The following is a 26,622-nucleotide window of genomic DNA, read 5'->3' as shown; positions in this document are numbered from 1 at the left end:
CACCGGACGCGGTGGCCGAGCGGTTCTAGGCTCTTCAGTCCGCAACCGCGCGACTGCTACGGTCGCAGGTTCGAATCCTGCCTCAGGCATGGATGTGTGTGACGTCCTTAGATTAGTTAGGTTTAAGTAGTTCTAAGTTCTCGGGGACTGATGACCTCAGATGTTAAGTCCCATAGTGCTCAGAGCCACTGACGCCTCGCCCAACGACTCACCGTGCTTTTATTCACTGCTAGATGTCCGTAGCCATTCTGCAAGCGCCTACGAATACCTGCAATGCTCTGGTTTCACTGGATGACAGATACCTGCTTGGAAAGCACCTCCATTACAGACGCCATTTTGAAGGCAACGTGTAGCGCAGCCACCTACCGGAACTTCATGAAACTATAGGAGCTGATGCTGTAATACTCCACAATATCCCACATCCAATTCCGCATGTTTTCAGTCGAAATTAGCCGAGAAAAAAGTGAGTTGCATCAATTATTGAAGGCCCCTCGTAGTATACTGGGTGATCAAAAAGACAGTATAAATTTGAAAACTGAATAAATCACGGAATAATGTAGATAGAGTGGTACCAATTGACACACGTGCTTGAAATGACATGGGGTTTTATTAGAACAAAAAAAAAATACAGACGTTAAAAAAATGTCCGACAGATGGTGCTTCATCTGATCAGAATAGCAATAATTAACATAACAAAGCAAGACAAAGCAAAGATGATGTTCTTTACAGGAAATGCTCAATATGTCCACCATCATTCCTCAACAATAGCTGTAGTCGAGGAATAGCGTTATGAACAGCACTGTAAAGCATGTCCGGAGTTCTGGTGAGGCATTGGCGTCGGATGTTGTCTTTCAGCATCCCTAGAGATGTCGGTCGATGACAATACACTTGCGACTTCAGGTAACCCCAAAGCTAATAATCGCACGGACTGAGGTCTGGGGACCTAGGAGGCCAAGCATGACGAAAGTGGCGGCTGAGCACATTATCATCATCAAACGACGCGCGCAAGAGATCTTTCACGCGTCTAGCAATACTTTGTTTCTTTATTTGGTTCTAATAAAACGCCATGTCATTCCAAGCATGTGTGTCAATTTTTACGTCTTTATCTACATTATTCCGTGGTTTATTAAGTTTTCAAATTTATACTGACTTTTGATCACCCGGTACATCGGTTGTTCGCGCGTAAGGTGGTTGTGTAATTGTGTGTTATGCTCGATGGGCGTAAGAAGAAAAACTTAGCACACACACACAAGAATAGTATCCGTATCTCATTACGATGTATCTCCGTATTCCTCCTCATATTTATTCCTCGCGCTTACGTCATTAGCTTGGAATATTCTGTGTTTCGTCGCTAAAAAGCCGGACACCTGGCAACCCTAGCTGGGTCAGCCACTATCGACCCGCCTGGTCCAGACTGACTTTTGATCACCCGGTACATCGGTTGTTCGTGCGTAAGGTGGTTGTGTAATTGTGTGTTATGCTCGATGGGCGTAAGAAGAAAAACTTAGCACACACACACAAGAATAGTATCCGTATCTCATTACGATGTATCTCCGTATTCCTCCTCATATTTATTCCTCGCACTTACGTCATTAGCTTGGAATGTTCTGTGTTTCGTCGCTAAAAAGCCGGACACCTGGCAACCCTAGCTGGGTCAGCCACTATCGACCCGCCGGGTCCAGACTGAGGCGTGCGCGTGCCGGCAGCGTATTTCCGCGCTGCCATTGACGCCGCCCCTGTGAATGCACGGCACGGCACGGCACACGGCCGTGCGTCCCACGCAGCCAGCCCACCCAGCCGGAAGGCGACACCGAGCCACGCCGTAGCACTGCACGCGCCGCTGGTCAAAAGCGACCCGCCGAGCCAAAAGGGCCCTGCCGAGGCGGCTGCGTCCGAGCGCGGGCTCCCCAGACAGCGAACGCGCCAGTCAAAGGCCGCTGTCGCAGCACCCCGCACGTATCAGCACATCACCCAGCGGCGCGTGGCGTGGTCCAGTCCGAGAGAGCAGTTTTCGGGGAGTCTGGACGAACGATCGGCGGAATACTGCGATGCTCGCAAACAATCGAAGCACTGCGCTCACAGCTCCAAGTCTAGGATGCGAACCATGCGCTGGACCGGGTGTGGCGAGCCGTCCACACCCCATACCCGGCCACGTACGCTCGTTCCCTGTGGTACGTGGTGGTGATCTATATAAATGACCTGAGTGACAATCTGAGCAGTTCTCTTACGTTGTTCGCAGATGATGCTGTAATTTACCGTCTAGTAAGGTCATCCGAAGAACAGTACCAGTTGCAAAGCGATTTAGAAAAGATTGCTGTATGGTGTGGCAGGTGGCAGTTGACGCTAAATAACGAAAAGTGTCAGGTGATCCACATGAGTTCCAAAAGAAATCCGTTGGAATTCGATTACTCGATAAATAGTACAATTCTCAAGGCTGTCAATTCAACTAAGCACCTGGGTGTTAAAATTGCGAACAACTTCAGTTGGAAAGATCACATACATAATATTGTGGGGAAGGCGAGCCAAAGGTTGCGTTTCATTGGCAGGACACTTAGAAGATACAACAAGTCCACTAAAGAGACAGCTTACACTACACTCGTTCGTCCTCTGTTAGAATATTGCTGCGCGGTGTGAGATCCTTACCAGGTGGGATTGACGGAGGACATCGCAAGGGTGCAAAAAAGGGCAGCTCGTTTTGTATTATCACGTAATAGGGGAGAGAGTGTGGCAGATGTGATACGCGAGTTGGGATGGAAGTCATTAAAGCAAAGACGTTTTTCGTCGCCGCGAGATCTATTTACGAAATTTCAGTCACCAATTTTCTTTTCCGAATACGAAAATATTTTGTTGATCCCAACCTACATAGGTAGGAATGATCATCAAAACAAAATAAGAGAAATCAGAGCTCGAACAGAAAGGTTTAGGAGTTCATTTTTCCCGCGCGCTGTTCGGAGTGGAATGGTAGAGAGATACACTCCTGGAAATGGAAAAAAGAACACATTGACACCGGTGTGTCAGACCCACCATACTTGCTCCGGACACTGCGAGAGGGCTGTACAAGCAATGATCACACGCACGGCACAGCGGACACACCAGGAACCGCGGTGTTGGCCGTCGAATGGCGCCAGCTGCGCAGCATTTGTGCACCGCCACCGTCAGTGTCAGCCAGTTTGCCGTGGCATACGGAGCTCCATCGCAGTCTTTAACACTGGTAGCATGCCGCGACAGCGTGGACGTGAACCGTATGTGCAGTTGACGGCCTTTGAGCGAGGGCGTATAGTGGGCATGCGGGAGGCCGGGTGGACGTACCGCCGAATTGCTCAACACGTGGGGCGTGAGGTCTCCACAGTACATCGATGTTGTCGCCAGTGGTCGGCGGAAGGTGCACGTGCCCGTCGACCTGGGACCGGACCGCAGCGACGCACGGATGCACGCCAAGACCGTAGGATCCTACGCAGTGCCGTAGGGGACCGCACCGCCACTTCCCAGCAAATTAGGGACACTGTTGCTCCTGGGGTATCGGCGAGGACCATTCGCAACCGTCTCCATGAAGCTGGGCTACGGTTCCGCACACCGTTAGGCCGTCTTCCGCTCACGCCCCAACATCGTGCAGCCCGCCTCCAGTGGTGTCGCGACAGGCGTGAATGGAGGGACGAATGGAGACGTGTCGTCTTCAGCGATGAGAGTCGCTTCTGCCTTGGTGCCAATGATGGTCGTATGCGTGTTTGGCGCCGTGCAGGTGAGCGCCACAATCAGGACTGCATACGACCGAGGCACACAGGGCCAACACCCGGCATCATGGTGTGGGGAGCGATCTCCTACACTGGCCGTACACCACTGGTGATCGTCGAGGGGACACTGAATAGTGCACGGTACATCCAAACCGTCATCGAACCCATCGTTCTACCATTCCTAGACCGGCAAGGGAACTTGCTGTTCCAACAGGACAATGCACGTCCGCATGTATCCCGTGCCACCCGACGTGCTCTAGAAGGTGTAAGTCAACTACCCTGGCCAGCAAGATCTCCGGATCTGTCCCCCATTGAGCATGTTTGGGACTGGATGAAGCGTCGTCTCACGCGGTCTGCACGTCCAGCACGAACGCTGGTCCAACTGAGGCGCCAGGTGGAAATGGCATGGCAAGCCGTTCCACAGGACTACATCCAGCATCTCTATGATCGTCTCCATGGGAGAATAGCAGCCTGCATTGCTGCGAAAGGTGGATATACACTGTACTAGTGCCGACATTGTGCATGCTCTGTTGCCTGTGTCTATGTGCCTGTGGTTCTGTCAGTGTGATCATGTGATGTATCTGACCCCAGGAATGTGTCAATAAAGTTTCCCCTTCCTGGGACAATGAATTCACGGTGTTCTTATTTCAATTCCCAGGAGTGTAGTTTATTCGTAGCAGCAGTTCCTCGCGAAGTTAATATCAGCCTCAAGAAAAAGAAACCACGACCTGCGTGGTGTTTTCTGCGCTGGGGACATCATCATCATGAAGACAGCAGGTCAGTGAAGTGTATAAGAAGTTATGTTGTAAGTAGGCTGTTTAGGTTTTTTTATTGGTAACGCCACCTCTGTATGAAAATCACTGGCTGTGCTGTGTGCAGTCTGTGGCTGGTTGGCACTGTTGTAATATTCGCTATTGTAGTGTTGGGCAGCGGCAGCTGGATGTGAACAGCGCGTAGCGTTGCGCAGTTGGAGGTGAGCCGCCAGCAGTGGTGGATGTGGGGAGAGAGATGGCGGAGTTTTGTAATTTGTCATGAACTGCTATATATATTTTGACTATTAAGGTAAATACATCGTTTGTTCTCTATTAAAATCTTTCATTTGCTAACCATGCCTATCAGTAGTTAGTGCCTTCCATAGTTTGAATCTTTTATTTAGCTGGCAGTAGTGGCGCTCGCTGTATTGCAGTAGTTCGAGTAATGAAGATTTTTGTGAGGTAAGTGATTTGTGAAACGTATAGGTTAATGTTAGTCAGGGCCATTCTTTTGTAGGGATTTTTGAAAGTCAGATTGCGTTGCGCTAAAAATATTGTGTGTCAGTTTAAGCACAGTCTTGTATAAATTGTTCAAAGGGGAAGTTTCAATGTATCCCACACAGGGCAGTGGAAACAACTAGGCACCTCACGTGTACTGCATGCACAGAACAAATGTGCTCACTGACACGTCATCTGCAGTAATGCAGAGGAGGTAAAGAAGGATGAAAGTATTAACACTATCTCACTTTTATTCCTTTTTTTCTTGCCGTACCCTTTGTGTCTGCACTGTGCCGTCGTCGATTCGGATGCTCACCGCCTGACATGTGCTGTGACAGGCAGATGCTGGGATCTTATACAACATACAGCCAGAGTATGTCACGCCGGACGAACTCGTACACCCAGATACCAGTTACTTTCCCACTACAAGAACGAACGCCCTCAACTGGCTGAACGGCATGATGCTATATTACATTTTGCAAAGCCGCTCCCGAACACGCTCTGAACTTGTGGGTCCACCTTACAACGACTCATGAGCCGTTCCGCCACCATGGATTGTACCGCACACGAATATCGAACTATTCAGACGCATTATTCGAGGATTCTCCTGCCCATTGGGGCGTTCCGAGTACTAGAAGGCACACTTAAAAATGATTCACGGCACACGACTGATCCTCAGAGCAAACGGTTTAGAGGGAGTCCCCCTTACACACATTACGCGAAGACGACTCGGGCCGGCCGGAGTGGCCGTGCGGTTCTAGGCGCTGCAGTCTGGAGCCGAGCGACCGCTACGGTCGCAGGTCCGAATCCTGCCTCGGGCATGGATGTGTGTGATGTCCTTAGGTTGGTTAGGTTTAAGTAGTTCTAAGTTCTAGGCGACTGATGACCTCAGAAGTCGCATAGGGCTCAGAGTCATTTTTAAAGACGACTGGGAAGCTTCTGGTGGCGGTAGTAGGATCCCGTTAAATATATATAGCTAATATAAAAGTACATAAATAACCCGCCAGGGTAGCCGAGAGCGCTAACGCGCTGCTTCCTTGACTCAGGTAGGCGCGCCGGCCCCGGATCGAATCTGCCCGGCGGATTAACACCGAGGGCCGATGTGCCGGCCAGCCTGGTTGTGGTTTTTAGGCGGTTTTCCACATCCCTCTAGGTGACTACCAGGCTGGCCCCCATGTTCCACCTCAGCTACACGGCTCGCAGACATCTGAACACCTTCGCACTATTCCATGGATTACACTCGACGCAGACAGCTGGGGTACACTAATTCCGTCCCGTGGGGTACTGGGTGGCGGCAGAAGAGCATCCGGACCCCCCTTAAACATTAACATGCCATCTCCGATTAATATATATTTTAAAGGATGTAACGTGACTTCCTAGGGAACAGTTTATTTGGTCGTGTAAGGGAAGATACGACGGCTGTCCTGCGAGTCCTTAGGGGCTGCTTCGGCAAGCCTAAGTCCAGCGCTTCAGCTACCTTCACGCTCCTTTATAGGGGATAAATCAGCGCTGTTGGTCTGTTAAATGTTAAAAACTTACGGGACAGTTGCTTTTGACAGACATAACATTGTGTCACATTGTACGAAAATGAAACGCCTACAGCAGTCCTTACGATCTTATTTATTGTGTAGCTACAAGTTTCGGCGCCTCAATGCGCCATCTTCAGGCCGTAGTTGATGTTGAAGAGGTTAACGCCGCGAGACATATGCGGTGTATATATGCATCGTGTTATCCCCTTCAGCATCAACTACGGCGTGAAGATGGCGTATTGAAGCGCCGAAACTGGTAGCTAAACAACAAGTAAGATCCTAAGGACCGCTAGAGGCGTTTCATTTTCTTGCAAGCCATGGTCCCCAAGACCTCCAGTCAAAACGATGGACACACAGAAACTACTCTGTCACAAAGTCATCATATAGATCAGTAACTACTGTACGAGGGCTATTCGGAAGGTAAGGTCCGATCAGTGGCGAAGTGGAAACCACAGTGAAAATAAAAAAGTTTTATTTGCAACAGTTTGCTACACCTTCCAGCTACTTCTGTACGTAATCGGCGCTCCGACTCAGACGTCTGCTGTAGCGATGTACCAACTTTCCAGTAGCCTCGTCATAGAAGGCAGCCGCCTGTACTTTTCGCCACTTTTGTAAGCTGGTCTGCAGGTCGTTGTCTGTGCCAAATCATTGCCTTCATAACAAGTGGGTCGTGTGAGCAGAGATGAGCATCGTAAGGAGCCAAGTCCGGGCTGTACGGTGGGTCATCAGATAGCAAGGGCGTCCTCATTACCTATACAGGGTGGTCTGTTGATCGTGGCCGGGTCAAATATCTCACGAAATAAGCGTCAAACGAAAAAACTACAAAGAACGAAACTTATCTAGCTTGAAGGGGGAAACCAGATGGCGCTATGGTTGGCCCGCTAGATGGCGCTGCCGTAGCTCAAACGGATATCAACTGCATTTTTTAAAATAGGAACCCCCATTTTTTATTACATATTCGTGTAGTACGTAAATAAATATGAATGTTTTAGTTGGACCACTTTTTTCGCTTTGTGATATATGGCGCTGTAATAGTCACATCCATCATGTTGGAAGTACATCGTCATTCTCCCATGCAGTGAAACATCTTGTAGTAACATCGGTAGAACATTACGTAGGAAATCAGCATACATTGCACCATTTAGATTGCCATCGATAAAATGGGGACCAATTATCCTTCCTCCCATAATGCCGCACCATACATTAACCCGCCAAGGTCGCTGATGTTCCACCTGTCGCAGCCACCGTGGATTTTCCGTTGCCCAATAATGCATATTATGCCGGTTTACGTTACCGCTGTTGGTGAATGACGCTTCGTCCCTAAATAGAACGCGTGCAAAAAATGTGTCATCGTCCCGTAATTTCTCTTGTGCCCAGTGGCAGAACTGTACAAGAAGTTCAAAGTCGTCGCCATGCGAACAAAACTTTCACAGCAGGCTTCGTCATACCAAGTAAGTGTCTAGTATGGTAAGAGAAATTAGAGCTCATATAGAGACAGTCCTTTTTCCCAAGTTCCATTCGAGAGTGGAAAAGGAATGGAAATAGCTAGTGGTGTACAAGGTGCCGTGCGCCATGCACCGGATGGTCGCCACAGCGGAGTACGTATGTAGATGAACGTATGCTGTCGAACTGTTTGTTCGCCAAATGCCAAGTACTGCGCAGAAAATCCGATGACAGCCAATGTATAGCCGCTGCCTGTCATGCTTCGTATCATATTACAAGACTGTGTCCTCTTCTTCTTTTCCTGGTGCCTTTGTCCAACAGTTTCTCAGGGTCGTCATGATTATGGTCAGATTTGGCAGGGTTAATTTAAGGTGTGGCCGGATGCCCTTCCTGTTGGCACCCCGTAACGCGAATAATGATGAGGATGATGATATAATGAGGACAACACAAGGACAACACAAATACCCAGGAATCGCGTCCAGGACCCCGTGATCCAGAGGCAGCAATGCTAGCCACTACACCACAAGCTGCGGACCACATTACAAGACTGTGTCTGAAGAACAAATTTACGTGCACAGGTAAAGTGCGAAATGAGGAAGAGTTCAAAGTAATAGGTGAAGAAAGAAGTATATGTAAAACCCTCAGCAGAAGAATTGACAAGCATTTGTTAATTTGAGCAGTCAACGCGAAAAGTAGCAGTCCTTGGCAAAGACTAGAGAACATGTCGAACAGATAATAGAATATGAAACTTCCTGACAGATTAAAACCGAGTGCCGGACCGAGACTCGAACTCGAGACCTTTGCCTTTCGTGGACAAGTGCTCTACCAACTGAGCTACCCAAGCACGACTCACACCCCGTCCTCACAGCTCCAATTTCGCCAGTACCTCGTCTTCTACCTTCCAAACTCGTGCTTGGGTAGCTCAATTGGTAGAGCACTTGCCCGCGAAAGGCAAAGGTCCCGAGTTCGAGTCTCGGTCCGGCACACAGTTTTAATCTGCCAGGAAGTTTCAGCGCACACTCCGCTGTAGAGTGAAAATTTCATTCTAGATAATAGAATATGTTAGGTGTAAACTAAAAAGGTAAATCTCTCATCAACCCAAAGAGTGATTTTAGCACCAAAGTGCTTCACAAGGCATGGCCCTATCAGGGGTATGCTGTGGCAATCCCCTGATCTTTGAACAGGCCTAGCCTACCCTGCCAGTTATAGGGGAATTTATAGTTAAACGTGAACACCGAACCACTGTCGAACACGGGATTTGTCACATTTACAAACATTTTCAGAGTTGAATGAAGTGAAAAGTGAGAGATAAAAGTTCTTGGATTGACTGGGGATCAAATCAGAGTCCTTTGGATCAGAGAGTCCTTTGGATCCGCAGTCTTTACCACTGAGACAACCAGCTACATGTTCACATGTAATGGTTACGTCAGGATGAAAAGATCAGCACAAGATATAACAATATGATGGGCTGCATCTAATCACTCGTAAGACTGAGGACAAAAATAAATGGAAGTCAGATTGCCAGCCATGTCAACTACCATAGCTCGGACACGATGCTGGTACTTGGCATCAGTACCAACTTCAGCAAACATCGCGCAAAACACGCAGTTAGTATGGACAAAAGGTGACAACACTATTTTCTTGTGTATCTGTTTGAAATATATTAGTCGTATTCTGGAGTAGTCTGAAACAAAGAACCTACAGTCAACAAAGTAATCTGTATTACTAAACTGCTAAAAACCGTTACGAAATCTCCGTTGTATGTTTCATAACTAACGGCTTCCAGGTGCAACAAAAATTTGATATTCAGTATTTCATATAATTACGGACGTAATATAAAAATAAAAAGCCTCGTCATTATCTACCCATTAAGATGTATAATCTTAAGTTACAAGTTTAACGCAATACGCTAGATGACAAATCATGGGATAGCGATATGCACAACTACAAGTAGCGATAGTATCGCGTACACAATGTATAAAATGGCAATACAGTGCAGGAGCTGTCATTTGGGCTCAGGTGATACATGTGACGAAGTGCCCGACGTGATTATGGCCGCGCGACGGGAATACAAGGTGATTCAAAAAGAATACCACAACTTTAAAAATGTGTATTTAATGAAAGAAACATAATATAACCTTCTGTTATACATCATTACAAAGAGTATTTAAAAAGGTTTTTTTTTCACCCAAAAACAAGTTCAGAGATGTTCAATATGGCCCCCTCCAGACACTCGAGCAATATCAACCCGTTACTCCAACTCGTTCCACACTCTCTGTAGCATACCAGGCGTAACAGTTTGGATAGCTGCTGTTATTTCTCGTTTCAAATCATCAATGGTGGCTGGGAGAGGTGGCCGAAACACCATATCCTTAAAATACCCCCATAAGAAAAAATCGCAGGGGGTAAGATCAGGGCTTCTTGGAGGCCAGTGATGAAGTGCTCTGTCACGGGCTGCCTGGCGGCCGATCCATCGCCTCGGGTAGTTGACGTTCAGGTTTCATAGCAAACCTTTTTCGTAGGACTCTCCATACAGTTGATTGTGGAATTTGCAGCTCTCTGCTAGCTCTGCGAGTCGATTTTCCTGGGCTGCGAACAAATGCTTGCTGGATGCGTGCTACATTTTCATCACTCGTTCTCGGCCGTCCAGAACTTTTCCCTTTGCACAAACACCCATTCTCTGTAAACTGTTTACACCAACGTTTAATACACCACCTATCAGGAGGTTTAACACCATACTTCGTTCGAAATGCACGCTGAACAACTGTCGTCGATTCTCTTCTGCCGTACTCAATAACACAAAAACTTTCTGTTGAGCGGTCGCACATCTTAGCATCAACTGACGCTGACGCCTAGTCAACAGCGCCTCAAGCGAACAAATGTACAACTAAATGAAACTTTATAGCTCCCTTAATTCGCCGACAGATAGTGCTTAGCTCTGCCTTTTGTCGTTGCAGAGTTTTAAATTCCTAAAGTTGTGGTATTCTTTTTGAATCACCCTGTATAACCGACTTTGAAAGAGGAATAGTACTCCGAGCTAGACGCATGAGACGTATCATTTCAGAAATCGTCATGGAATGCAATATTCCGAGATTCATAGTGTCAAGAGTTTGCCAAGAATATCAAATTTCGGGCATTTCCTGTCGCCACGGGCAACGGAGTGGCCGGCAGCCTTCACTTAACGACCAAGAGCAGCGACGTTTGCGTAGAGTTGCCAACAGACAAGCAATACTGCGTCAAATAACCGCAGAAACCAATGTGGCATGTACAACGAACGTATCCATTAGGACAGAGCGGCTATAAAGCGCTATAGCAACAGACGACCGACGCGAGTGCCTTTGCTATAACATCACGACATCGCCTGCAGCGCCTCTCCTGGACTCGACACCGTATCGGTTGGACTCTGGAAGACTGGAAAACCGTGGCCTGGTCGGATGAGTCCCGGTTTCGGTTCGCAAGAGCTGATGGTAGGGTTCGAGTATGGCGCAGATCCAACGAAGCCATGGATCTACAATGTGCACAAGCTGGTGGCGGCTCCACGGTGATGTGGGCTGTTTTTGCATGGAATGGACTGGGTCCTTTGGACCAACTGAACCGATCATTTATGGGAAATGGTAATTTTCGGCTATTTGGAGACCATTTGCGGCCATGGACTTCATTTTTCGAAACAACGGTGTCATGTCACCGGCCCACAATTGTTTGTAATTCGTTTGAAGAACATTCTACACAATTCGAGCGAATGATTTCGCCTCCCACATCGTCCGACATGGGTCCCGTCGAACATTTCTGGGACATAGACGAGAGGTCAGTTCGTGCACAACATCCTGTACAGGCAACACTTTCGCCATTACGATCGGCTGTATGTACAGCGTGGCCCAATGTTTCTGCAGGGAACTTCCAACGCCTTGTTTATTCCATGTATCCTATGATTGTTGTGAGTCAACGTAAGTCAGTTTTTATGGCAGCGTAATTCACGGTGCAAAAAATGGTTCTAATTCACGATGCAAAAAGTGGTTCAAATGGCTCTGAGCACTATGGGACTTAACATCTGAGGTCATCAGTCCCCTAGAACTTAGAACTGTTTAAACCTAACGAACCTAAGGACATCACACACATCCATGCCCGAGGCAGGATTCGAACCTGCGACCGTAGCGGTCACGCGGTTCCAGACTGAACCGCCTAGAACCGCTCGGCCACTTAACGGTGCACAAATTACGCAGATGATATTCATCCATTATTTCAGAATTAGAGCATTTAGCCACTTTCAATAAACTTCACACACAATGTCAAACTTTTCCATCTTTGAATTCCCCCCACCCCACGGCATACACACACAACGAGCACTGAAAGCAAAATAGTTTACCGCTTACTACGTTTTCCTATTCACGCAGTAAAACTTCACCATAAAGCATGACCTGTAAGTCTATTACTTCCTAACTCTTAAACCCAATCGCAACAAATTTTGCAGGCAGTATCCACATATGAATGTACCAGCAAAATTATATCACTGTACGACATACTTCACGGGATATGACGTCGTAAACATTAAAATGAGCGAAAAGCTAGATATTTTACGCGTGGGAGATCTATTCTTTAAATAATCGGTGTGAGTATTACTGGTTACCAACCGGTTCATGATCTTACAACAGCCGGCCGCTCGTGGCCGAGCGGTTCTGGGCGCTTCAGTCTGGAACCGCGCGACCGCTACGGTCGCAGGTTCGAATCCTGCCTCGGGCATGGATGTGTGTGATGTCCTTGGGTTAGTTAGGTTTAAGTAGTTCTAAGTTCTAGGGGACTGATGACCTGAAATGTTAAGTCCCATAGTACTCAGAGCCATTTGAACCATTTTCTTACAACATACATCAAAGAGATTACATGGCGATATGAGATACTGATGGCGTGCTGTCTTACAGATTACAGGTGAATCGATTTAGCACAGTGTCAGTAGTGTGTAGTGAGAAACGCTGCAGACCTACTCAACAAGTCAGCTCCTGTTTGGGCTTTGTTAAACTACTCGTTTTAATCATAAGGTGGAATTACAATTGACCACGCATCAGTGCAGATTTTGCGCTTCCACAAATTTAACGACGCGCCGTATAAGAAATAAAATGTCTTGCGTGAATGACAACACTCACGAACTTGTGGGAACGCATACGGCTGCTTCATGTTCTGGTCAAGGCCGTACGATCTGGCGCAATGCTCTGCGTGACTGGGGGGCAGCCGTTGCGACTGCCATCGATACCGGAAACCAAACTTACGACATGAACCAATAGTAATACAGTAGCGCACTTACTTCCTCTCCAGGCCACAAACGTCTTTCCATCTTGCACTTAAGTATTTTTAATTCCCTCTGCATATTTAGGTTGTATCAGTATTTTCATTTACGCAGAGCTTATATACCCAACGCCCTAAGTAAACTGTTTCACACATGCTAATAATTTTTCTACATCTGCACACTTTCCCCCTATGCTCTTTCCAGATGAAAATACAACAGTACGTCGCTTTAATTTGCCTTTCTTCGTATACTAATTTTCCACACATTCCAATTCATTATTGCACATCTCCATTTTAAAGCCTTTGAATTTCTTATTCTCCACTTTTACAAAGCACCACGTTTGACTTTCACTGAATGCTGTGTTTCGTCTTCGGTTCAAAGTCAATACTTGATACTGGTAAACTTGCAGTCTTGAAGGGGCTGTGACAGACGCCCGAACAACAGGGAACTCACATGCATTGACACTGTGAAATAGTGCATTAATAATGGCTAAGCACTATCCGAAATCTAGATTTGCGTGAATAAAACCTGCAAAAAGGACGATTGATTGCCTTGCTTTTTCATTTGTATACCAGTAAACTAATTTTGGGCAAAAAAAAATTCTTTCCTTCATCTCCTTCAGCATTAGTTGCTCCCGACAAGTCATAAATATGGTTTCCAACGCAATACAATTCTTTTCTTGTTTTCCCCCGACATGAGATAGTGACTTTAACCCTTCTCTCTCTATGGCAGCTGGTGTATCGAAAGTGTTCGATGCACGGTACTTTTTACTGAGTCATACACTACGGCTTGTTTTCTTGTTTCCATTCGCGAATGAACTATGGGAAGAATGACTCCTTGCTCTAGTCTGTGCAAACTATTATTCGCCTAATTTTATCTGCGCTGCGTCTCGGGATAGAAACGTAGCGGAGTCAGAATATCCGCCGTTTCTGCCCTGGAAGACGATTCTTGAAGTTTTCTAAGCAGTTTCTTGCGGAATTTGTGGTGTCTTCCTTGAAGTGTCCGCCACTTACGATCTTTCAACATTTCCGCTGCGCTCTCTCGCCAGTCATACAGGATTAAGCTTCAACAGCCCCGTTTCTTGTTTGCGATCGATATCCCTTGTTCGACCGACCTGATACTCATCTCTTTCAATTACTAGCCCTACAAATGTTTCGCGTGCAATCTATTTTGTGGACAAACAACAGTTTCCAATAGCCAACGAAGGAATCGTAAGTCATTAATTTACCTACAACTGAGTTTATGTGCCCGTTCCATTTCATCGATATAGCAATCTGTGGATACCACGCTTTTACTTCTGTGCAGTAAACAACTGTGCACTTGGCAACATGAAGAGGTAGTTAGCATTCTTTGGTCCCGGCTGATGTTCTGTCGAAAACTAACTGGATATTACTGAAAATTTTACCAGATAGAATTTACGCCTCTCCAAACCCAGCTTCCCAATTTACTATGTTACTTTGTTCTGCAGTGGTCATAAAAAAGTTAGCAAATCATTTGAGATCTTATATTTATACAGGTGCTTCATCTCAGCTACGTATTTAACTAAATTCTGGGATCCATTCGATTATTCCGTTGTGAAAACCTATACATACTTGTACATCTAGATCGCTTAACTTACATGGATATTCATAAATAAATAAATAATGAAACTAAATAAAGTAACATGGAAGTGTATGCCTTCCACACTTCACATCATACACCAATGAGCAAAGCATTACGACCACCTGTTTAATAGCTTTTTGTCCCGCTTTCCAAACACAGTACAACAGAGATTCTACTTGGCTGCGACTCTACATGTTATTGATTTGAAGAGCATCCTGGAAAACTCAAGCGAATGATTTGGCCACCCAGATCGGCTGATATGAATCTAATGAACATTTATGAGACGTAATCGAGAGATCAGTACGTGCACAAAATCCTGCACCGGTAACACGATCGCAATTATAGACGGCTAGAGAGGCAGCATGCCTCAATTTTTTTTTTCAGTGGACTTGCAAAGACTTGTTCAGAGTTGCTCAACGGCTGGCAAAACGAGGTCTCACACGATATTAGGAGGTATCCCATGGCTTTCGTCACCGCAGTGTAAATCGCGCATCGATGTGATTATTATCTTTGAATAAAAGCTTCATTTCTGTTCGCCTGATTGCGAATTTCTTTGTTACCTTCTGTATTAAACTGTAGTAATTGTTTATTTGTTTGGTTAAAGTTTCAATCAGCTGCGTTACTTGGCAGTGGCACATCATGCGAAAGTTACTTTTGTACTATAAGATCTGTAAACCAGTGTAGTCAAACCGCCACAAAAATACGACGCGCGCAGGATTCTCACTAGTTAATTAAAATACACTGAAGAGCCAAAGGAACTGACACACCTGCCTCATATCGTGTAGGGACCCAGCGAGCAACAGCAGGGAAGCTACACGACCTGGCACGGCCTTCATTAATGTCTGAAGTAGTGCGGGAGGGAATTGATACTATGAATCCTGCAGGGCTGTCCATAAATCCGTTAAGAGTACGAGGTGGTGGAGATCTCTTCTGAACAGTGCGGTGCATCCCAGATATGCTCAATAATGTTCGTGTCTGGTGAGTTTGGTAACCAGCAGAAGTGTTTAAATTCAGAAAAGTGTTCCTTTAGCCACTCTGTAGCAATTCGGGACGTGTGGAGTGTCGCACTGTCCTGCTGGAATTGCCCAAGTCCGTCGGAATGCAGAATGGATGCAGGTGATCAGACAGGATACTTACGTTCGTATCACCCGTCAGAGTCTTATCAGGGGTCCAATATTACTCCAACTGCACACTCTCTAGAGAACCTCCACTAGCTTCAACAGTCCCCTGCTGACATGCAGGGTCCATGGATTCATGAAGTTGTCTCCATACCCGTACACGTCCATCCGCTCGATACAATTTGAAACGAGACTCGTCCGACATGTTTCCAGTCATCAACAGACCAATGTCGGGTTGAGGGGCCCAGGCGAGGCGTAAAGATTTGAGTCGTGCAGTCATCAAGGGTACACGAGTGGGCCTTCAGCTCCAAAAGCCGATACGGTCGCAGGTTCGAATCCTGCCTCGGGCATGGATGTGTGTGATGTCCTTAGGTTAGTTAGGTTTAAGTAGTTCTAAGTTCTAGGGGACTGATGACCTTAGAAGTAAAGTTCCATAGTGTTCAGAGCCATTTTTTGCTGTGTCCCATCGCTCGTGGGCTCACTACAACGCCACGTCCAAAATCACTTAAATCTTGACAACCTACCACTTCAGCAGCAGTAGCCGATCTAACAACTGCATCAGCACTTGTTGTCTTATATAGGCGTTGCCGACTGCATCGCCTAATTCTGCCTGTTAACGTATGTCTTGTACTTGAATACGCATGCCTATACCAGTTTCTTTGGCGCTTCTGTGAAGGATTCCGTAACGATAAAAAATTGTATGTGATGGTAAACAATACGTGAAATGTATTCACAGCTGCGAAGAGGGAAACGATGGGCTGCATAATGGAATGACGACAATGTACCGGACTGGTACTCGAACCCGCTTTGCGCGAAACATCGCTTGAACCTTTCGAGAGTCTAAATATTAAAAATTAAATTTTTTTATCTTCTTGTTTTTATTAGATTATTAGACATAAATGAGGCAGAAAAATCTGAGAAATCAGTGTTGTATACATTAATTCAACATATACAGAGTGGTTTCAAAAGGAGCCACTGTGTATGGTTCCGATGATGCACTTGGCCATCTGATTAGTCTGGAAAACTATTTGTTATAGTATACTATCCCCAAATCGAGATCACTGTCTTCAGTTAATACATCATCTCCAGTTTCACTCCTCCAGTCAATCTGACTCAGATCAAAAGGAATCCCTTTCCAAAGACCCGCCGGAATTTCCGCTTCATTTAGTGTGCGAGAGTACATCGCGTGAAACTGGAAATACAACTTGTCACAACTACTCATGACGCTGGTAGAGCCGCAGTGGTTTCAGCTGCCCGAATCGACGAAAGTATTGCAAAAATTCGAGAGCCTGTGCTCACAGACTGTCGACAGACAATTGATCAGCTGTCAGGGATTACTGGGTTATCTTGGAGCTCGTTTCAGCCCGATCTGTGGCAGACAGGAGACTGTTTCTTCCACCGCGACAACACACCTGCGCGCATATCCTCCTCTGTTAGACAGGTTCTGCCTAAAAATGGAATGGTTACGCTGCCCCACGAACCTACTTCGCCAGACCTGGCTCCGTGCGACTTTTCTTATTTCCGCGCATGAAAGGACACCGACTTGACGAGGAGGAGGAACTGTCAGCCATTTCTACAAAACATGTTTCGAACAGTCGAAGCACCGGTGGGACAAATATATTGTCACGGGAAGTATTTTGAAGAAAATAAGGTCGCTTTGTAAACAGTTTCAAAATATATAGCTTTAAAAAAATAATTCCTGATTTTTTTTTTTGGTACCTCCGCGTATGACACAAAAATGAGAAAATCCTACGCGGCTTCAAACGGAACCACATCGTCTGAAAGGGTTAACCTCTTTGGCTATCCCTGCACGATTCACAGCCAGACCCAAACTTCTGAAATACAAAACCTGCAGTGGTACACATTACGTACACTACTGGCCATTAAAAATGCTACACCAAGAAGAAATGCAGATCATAACGGGTATTCATTGGACAAATACATTATACTAGAACTGACATATGATTACACTTTCACGCAATTTAGGTGCATAGATCCTGAAAAATCAGTACCCAGAACAACCACCTCTGGCCGTAATATCGGCGTTGATACGCCTGGGCATTGAGTCAAACAGAGCTTGGATGGTGTGTACAGGTACAGCTGCCTATGCAGCTTCAACACGATACCACAGTTCATCAAGAGTAGTGACTGGCGTATTGTGACGAGCTAGTTCCTCGGACCACCATTGACTAGACGTTTCAAATTGGTGAGAGATCTGGAGAATGTGCAGGCCAGGGCAGCAGTCGAACATTTTCTGTAGCCAGAAAGGCCCGTACAGGACCTGCAACATGTGGCCGTGCATTATCATGCTGAAATGAAGGGTTTTTCAGGGATCGAATGAAGGGTAGAGCGACGCGTCGTAACACATCTGAAATATAACGTCCACTGTTCAAAGTGCCGTCAATGCGAACAAGAGCTGACCGAGACGCGTAACCAATGGCACCCCATACCATAATGCCAAGTGATACGCCAGTATGGCGATGACGAATACACGCTTCCAATGTGCGTTCACCGCGATGTCGCCAAACACGGATGCGACCATCATGATGCTGTAAACAGAACCTGGATTCATCCGAAAAAATGACGTTTTGCCATTCGTGCACCCAGGTTCAGCGTTGAGTACACCACCGCAGGCGCTCCTGTCTGTGATGCAGCGTCAAGGTAACCGCAGCCATGGTCTCCGAGCTGAGGGTCATGCTGCTGCAAATGTGGTCGAACGTTACGGGCCCGCATCTCGTGGTCGTGCGGTAGCGTTGTCGCTTCCCACGCCCGGGTTCCCGGGTTCGATTCCCGCCGGGGTCAGGGATTTTCTCTGCCTCGTGATGGCTGGGTGTTGTGTGCTGTCCTTAGGTTAGTTAGGTTTAAGTAGTTCTAAGTTCTAGGGGACTGATGACCATAGATGTTAAGTCCCATAGTGCTCAGAGCCATTTGAACCATTTGAACGTTTCGGGCAGATGGTTGTTGTCTTGCAAACGTCCCCATCTGTTGACTCAGGGATCGAGACGTGGCAGCACGATCCGTTACAGCCATGCGGATAAGATGCCTGTCATCTCGACTGTTAGTGATACGAGGCAGTTGGGACCCAGGACGGCGTTGCGTATTACCCTCCTGAACCGATCAATCCCATATTCTGCTGACAGTCATTGGATCTCGACCAACGCGAACAGCAATGTCGCGATACGATAAGCCGCAATCGCGATAGGCTACAATCCTACCTTTATCAAAGTCGGAAACGTGATGGTACGCATTTCTGCTCCTTACACGAGGCATCACCACAACGTTTCACCAGGCAACGCCGGTCAACTGCTGTTTGTGTACGAGAAATCGGTTGGAAACTTTCCTCATGTCAGCACGTTGTAGGTGTCGCCACCGGCGCCAACTTTGTGTGAATGCTCTAAAAAAACCAATCATTTGCATATCAAAGCATCTTCTTCATGTCGGTTAAATTTCGCGTCTGTAGCACGTCATCTTGGTGGTGTAGTAATTTTAATGGCCAGTAGTGTAATTCCAATACAGATGCGTGACATTTTAACTGAAAGTCGCTGCCTAGAATCGGCAGAATACGATACTGCACTGCGCGTGTTGTTCAGACTTGCATGCACGTCCGAAGAAACACTGGATCGTACTTCTTGATCACACAGACGCTGCAGTACCGTAAATGATACACCTGTTGGCCGGCTGTAGTGTGTTGCTGGCTGCCTACCTGTTGAGTGCAGTGTCATGAAGTCCGCGGCGGCAAAGCTACGGCCGCCGTCGCCGGAGACCGCCAGCTGGTGCTCGTCACGGCTGCCACCTGCGGAAATAAATAAATCCTTCTGAAACAGACGTGCCGCCCGGGTCACAAGGACAACCACTGGCGAGAAGCTCCAGATGGCGAAGCAGTGTGAAGTGAAAGGCGCGCTCTTTCGCCCGTGGTGTAGGCGAGCACGTGTCGGCGGCGCGGAAGGGCTGCGGGGCGATTTACGTCCCCGCCAGTGAGTCCACGGCGAGGCAGCTGCGCGCTCTGCTGTAGGGAGCACCTGTGTCGTGTACTCGTTACGGATCGCGATCGTAAACTGCTAGCTGCTGTGCTGCCACTGAGCACCGCTGTCGTCTATTAGTTTCAGAACAGGGTGCAACAGACAAACACCGACACACTACGGGAGTCTTCAGGACTGGAACACTGGTCTGGAGACGTCATTCAACGATGTTCCCATTATAGGGGAGGTCTCTTGCCTCTGAGTCACTCCTCGGCAGGCCCAACGCGTCGGTTCTGAAGGAGAGTCATCGTTTATTACTGTAAGAACCTTCAACATCGCAGCGCGTCAGCAATCGTTGGTTAATATATTAAAAAACTAGAAACCCGCCTCGATTGCGAAAAAAGCACCTAGTGTTAACCTAGGTTTCGGCGTAGATAACTACACCTTCTTCAGAACAATATAACCCACCCTACGCCGGTGTGAGGTGGAGGTTACACCATTAAGTTAAGTAGTGGTTTAGACTTTGATATATATGTACTGTTTGTGTTTGCCTTTTTTTCGTATATAAATGTATAGCTATGGTGTTCTTTTAATCATTGACAAAGGTCTTCTTAGGCACTTGTGATTTTTATTGTTTTGAAGAAGGTGTAGTTATATACGCCGAAACCTAGGTTAACACTAGGTGCTTTTTTCGCAATCGAGGCGGGTTTCTAGTTTTTTAATATTTTTATTACTGTCTCCGTATTCCCCACTCCCTCCCTAAATGTAACTTCTCATCACCCTCACTTTTAAGGTGCCACAAATGCATACAAACTTAATAACAATATCAACAATAAAATATACAAAATACTGTAATGTATTCCTCCGTGCGTGCCGCTGTAAATCTGGGACCCGGCCGCACAGCCCAGTTGGTGCCTTATGGTATGGTAGCCCTCCATTCCCCATCCACGAAGAAAGTTTCGGTTCAAAACTGTGAGGGCTTGCATGGGTGTCAAATGGGTGAAAGACCAGCGAATGAAGTGTTCTAGTGGCCCAGTCTAGCCAGTAAGTTCCTTCTAGAATGTTGGAAAGTCTTGTAGAATGTTCCAGAATGTTACAGAACATTCCAAAAGGTTCGAAAATGTTCCACAACATTATACCATCTTCCAGAATGTTTGTGAATGTTACATAATGTTCTAGAGGTTTTCAGAATATTTGAAAATGCTCCTAGATGTTCAACAACGTTATCGAATGTTCCATTATCCTGTTGTGGCGATATGTTCAGATGGTTCAAATGGCTCTGAGCACTATCGGACTCAACTTCTGAGGTCATCAGTCCCCTAGAACTTAGAACTACTTAAACCTAACTAACCTAAAGACAACACACATCCATCCCAGAGGCAGGATTCGAACCTGCGACCGGAGCGGTCGCGCGGTTCCAGACTGTAGCGCCTAGAACCCCTCGGTCACTCCGGACCGCTGCGATATGTTCCAATTCAGCGAGGTATATAAAGGCGATGGCGAGACGGGTGCGTCAGTACGCATTTCAAAATCGATTAGAGTGGATCAAGGAAAAGTGAAAGAAATGAAAATGAAGGAGAATTTCTTGATGTTGTGAAGTGGCATTTTGGTGTATTAAGTAGCATTAGGATTTAAGAGGATGCCATTATCATGGAGTATGGCCAACCAATTATATTTTAGCCCATGTACAATGATGACCATCCTATGCATGAATTATGCATGACTTCTATATTGTACCACTTACGAGGAAGACTCATCCACAATATTGCAAAATTTTACATCCAGTGCAGTTGTAGAGCTTAGTATATTTTGGTTTGCATGTAAACCTGGCATATTATCGCGTTAGAGGAAGGACTTGTGAAGGAGCAGAGCTCAAAACTAGCTAGCAGTGGTTAATAAATCCCCGTTTTATAACAACAGCTTGGCACAAGGGTCACTCCAACTGAAATGCACACTATTTCTTTTCTAAATCCATATTTTATTCTACATGTTTGAAAGTTTTACAGTGTGTACATACATCCTGTAGGAACAATATTTTCATTTCTCCGCATAGTTTCCATCCCTCTCAACTGCCCTACGCCATCTTGGAACCAGCCCCTGTATACCCGCACCGTAAAATTCTGTACCAAACTGTTGGAGCCATTGTTTGGCAGCGTGCACAAGGGAGTCAACATCTTCAAACCTTGTTCCACGAAGAGAGTCTTTCAGTTTCCCAAAGAGATGATAATCACATGCAGCCAGGTCAGGACTGTAAGGCAGGTGTTTCAGTGTTGTCCATCGGAGTTTTGTGATCGTTTCCATGGTTTTTTGACTGACAAGTAGCCGTGCATTGTCGTGCAACAATAAAACATCCTGCTTTCGCCGGTGTGGTCGAACACGACTCAGTCGAGCTTAAGGTTTCTTCATTGTCGTCATATATGCATCAGAAATTACGGTGGTTCCACTTGGCATGATGTCCACAAGCAAGAGTCCTTCGGAATCGAAAAACACCGTACCCATAACTTTTCCAGCAGAAGGTGTGATTTTCAATTTTTTTTTCTTGGGTGAATTTGCATGATGCCACTCCATTGATTGCCTCTTCGTCTCTGGTGAGAAATGATGGACCCATGTCTCATCACCTGTCGCAATTCTTCCAAGAAATTCATCTCCACCATTCTCATACTGTTCCAAAAGTTCGCTGCATACCGTTTTCCTTGTTTCTTTGTGAGCCACTGTCAACTTCCTGGGAACCCACCTGGCACAAACCTTTTTTAACGGCAACGCTTTCAGTATTCTGCAAACACTTCCTTCCCCATACACCTTTTTCAAGCTCTTGTGGATGTTTCCCACTGTCTCGTTCTCACAGCACAGGAATTCTATGACAGCACCTTGCTTCTGACGAACGTCAAGTGTAGCATCCATCTTGAAGATATACTGTGACGGCGCCACTCGCGGGAACAGGTTGAACTAAGTTTGAAAACAAGCGGGAAGGGTGTATCTACACACTGTAAAACTTTCACACATGCAGAATGAAAACTGTATTTTTACAAAAACAGTGTGCATTTCTTTTGGAGTGACCCTCGTAGAAACTGTATTCTTCAATTTTTGCTCCATTATTATCGAGGTATCGATAGTATCGATATAAAACTAATATCGAATGCGGTTGGAACGTCCCATGTCGCAAAGAAAAGACCCCTAAAGATCACGAGTCACAGCTGCACAGTGGGGGAAGTGGTCGTCGCCAGGCCGCGGGAGACATTCCGCGCGTCGCATGCCGACTTCCAATAGCTCACTCCGGAGCCGCCGAGGATTTGTCTCCATTGTTTCCTGCCGAGAAGCGAGCAGAGGGCGATGTCGATAGAGGCCCGCGGCGAGATAAGCGGGACACTGTTGCCGCGGCGACGACACAGGCACGGCCCGTTTCAATTCCGCGGCTAACAATAGTCCCTCGGCAGCGGATTCCACCGCGACCCCCACCCCCACCTCCAGCCTCTTTCCTCTTCCCCTCCCGCGTGTCACCAGCCTTAACGCTACCCCCCCTCCTACAACTCTGTCCAAGACTACACCCGCCAACCGCGCAGGTGAGTCACGTACTTGTACCGGCCATGACGTAATACACCGTCTCTACGATGGCACCCGCATCTAACGTTCCGCAAGCCAGCTTTCGCACGTACATCCTAGTCAGTGCATCGTGTATCCCTACACCGCCCTCAGGCAATTTATCTACACAGGCTCATCAGGAAAGACACCGCAATTTGTCAGTGTTGTCGTACAGGAAGACACCACCCAACAGACATTAACGAACCTCTACACGAGCTTTAAAGACATTACGAATGGTGGACAATAGACAATGCCGCTAACACCACTTCCCAGCATGAAGATCACCATGTTGCTAGCGTACAGCAATTACAAAGTCCCCCATATCCCGCACGGCAACGCCACATGGACGACATAGAAATAAGCATACCTGGCGTACAGAAACAACTGAAAGATTTGAAAACAAATAAATCACCAGGTCCGGATGGAATCCCAGTCGATTTTTCAAAGAGTACTGTACGGCGCTGGCCCCTTCCCTTAGCTAGCTCGCATTCATCGTGAATCTTTCGCCCAGCACATAGTCCCAAGCGACTGGAAAATGTGCAGGTGCCCGCGAAAGGCAAAGATCCCGAGTTCGAGTCTCGGTCCGGCACACAGTTTTAATCCGCCAGGAAGTTTCAACTATCAAAGGCATTTTGTAAAATCAAACAAAAAAAACTATTCTGAAAAGTACGTGAATTTTAACAAGGCTATTGGTGTGGGCACAACTATCCGCTGTTTACTTGTATTCTTGTTACAAAAAAAAGTTTTTGTGTTGTCTCTCTTAAATAACTGCCAAATCGGCAGCCAAGTGTTTCACGCCATCTACTACACACTAAACAAAGTGTTAAAAAAGAAGTTTCGATGCGAGTATGTTTTCTTAAGGGTAACGGTAGTGCATCTTTTAATCTGTTATTACACTAGGGGGGGGGGGGGGGGGGGGGGGCTGATGTCAGGACAGGCAGAAAATAACAAAAAAATTATTGGATTTGGCTCTCACGAAAAGGGCCAAAGGCATCTGGAAAATTAAATAGTAATACTGCTGTAACAAAACGGTGTTTAATTTATGAACGAATATTACAATAAATTTCATTCCTGTAGTTCCCCCCCCCCCCCCCCTCCCACACCTTGTTAACGATACGTTAGATACGGAGCTATTTGGGCAAACAAAGAGAAATCAGTTGTAATTTTTTTTCTTCTTTCGGGCCAGCAGCACAATACAGTATATGTCAGATACTGACACGAATATTTGCAAGACGCACCAGAACAGCTGCTTATAATAATTTTTATTAACGAGAGACTGTTTGGATTTATCGCCATTGTCACGTGTCTGCGAATTCCATTTTGATGAGATCGCGTGTAAATGTGAATGTCAGTTATATTACAGCTACTATATTGTGCTCTACATTTGAAAAATCGAAACCACACTGCTGATACAATCGGAAATAACACTCCAAATCCTAAACAGAAAAGCAAAAGGTTTTGCAAAGAACGCTCTTGAAGAACTGGAAATCTATATACACTAGAGAAAATATCCATAAGAAATATTAAACGAACATACAGAATTCAGACACAGATACTACTTCAAATACTTCATTGAATTTTTAGAAGACGAAAGTGGATTAATCGTAAATAACGTATGCAACAACTAAAGATAATCGTGACAAAATTTAGTTAGTCAAATAATATCGCTGTTCACCTGTGTAATCTTTGTAAAGATATAACACTGTCAGAGTAGACCTGTCAAACTATAATTAACGTAGTATTTTCAATACTTTTAAGTCATTTACCATCTAATCAAGACGTTTGCCGGCGGGAGTGGCCGTGCGGTTCTAGGTGCTACAGTCTTGAACCGTGCGATCGCTACGGTCGCAGGTTCGAATCCTGCCTCGGGCATGGATGTGTGTGATGTCCTTAAGTTAAGGCGCTACAGTCTGGAACCGCGCGGCCGCAGGTTCGAATCCTGCCTCGGGCATGGATGTGTGTCATGTCCTTAGGTTAGTTAGGTTTAAGTAGTTCTAAGTTCTAGGAGACTGATGACCTCAGAAGTCTCATAGTGCTCAGAGCCATTTGAACCATTTTATAAGACGATTCACTAACGACATAATACAGACGTCACATTATTCTAGACGTGAGTGCAACACAGTCACTTTAACATACATGATATTCACGATTGTACATGTTCTAACCAAAATTGTATTCATAGGCACTTAACAATGTCGATAAATGCCTAAGTTCAAAAAATGTGTGTGAAATCTTATGGGAGTTAACTGCTAAGGTCATCAGTCCCTAAGCTTACACACTACTTAACCTAAATTATCCTAAGGACAAACACACACACACACCCATGCCCGAGGGAGGACTCGAACCTCCGCCGGGACCAGCCGCACAGTCCAGGACTGCAGCGCCTTAGACCGCTCGGCTAATCCAGCGCGGCAATGCCGAGGTAGTCTGTCATGAAAACAGATAAATTATTATAAGTAACTGCTCTGGTAAATCTCTCTAACAATTGGAAATGGCATTTTTGAAGGAACCATTCGCCGTCTAAGGATGGTCCGGATATGAACGCCGATCCTGTCGCACACAGGTCGCTGGGTCGTAGCCACGGCGCAGCCTCGCTTGGAAGTGGGCCACCATGGACTACCGTGGTAGCGCAACACAACCTGAACTATCAGATATCTGCTGCGCAGAGTACACAATGCGCAGGTGGAAGCCATCACGCGCGCTCTGCGTATTTTTAGCACGAGAATACAGAGAGGTACAAGAGTCCACGCTAGCGAGTCTTCGCCCGCTTTCATGATCGAAAACGGGTAAAGATTGTGCGAGCACGAAACATCACAACACACAGCAGTCTTTTCAATATACTCTGCCGGGCACCTGTTTCTTAAGTACAATGCGTAACAAAAAAAGAAAAAGTGAGGCGCTCAGAAGTCGTGGCTGGATGACAGCTAACTTCGTACACGTGCACAGCGAGTAGGCGATGACTGGAGTTGAGTGCTCTACGACAGTCACAACGGATGTCAAAGTGTTCGTGTTTGTCACTGTTAGCAGGCCTAGTAGAGTATTTACGAAGCGTGAACAGTGTCAGATGTTGAGTGATCGTGTGAAAGAAACAGATGTCGCGTACTCCTATAGTGTAGAATTATCAGCACCTGGCAGA

General features: G+C 46.3%; 1 long non-coding RNA gene across 1 annotated transcript in view; it reads right to left on the bottom strand.

Moving 5' to 3' along the window:
* The window catches only part of LOC126475011 (uncharacterized), a 735,908-nt gene that overhangs the window by 449,545 nt on the left and 259,741 nt on the right, over positions 1-26,622 (bottom strand). The window contains exon 3 of the long non-coding RNA XR_007586640.1: positions 19,652-19,741. This is a non-coding gene — a long non-coding RNA (uncharacterized LOC126475011). The remainder of the gene's footprint in view (positions 1-19,651; positions 19,742-26,622) is intronic.

Source organism: Schistocerca serialis, chromosome 4, assembly GCF_023864345.2.
Source record: "Schistocerca serialis cubense isolate TAMUIC-IGC-003099 chromosome 4, iqSchSeri2.2, whole genome shotgun sequence".
Taxonomy (NCBI): Eukaryota; Metazoa; Arthropoda; class Insecta; order Orthoptera; family Acrididae; genus Schistocerca; species Schistocerca serialis.
This window is presented reverse-complemented; position numbering and strand designations above follow the sequence as displayed.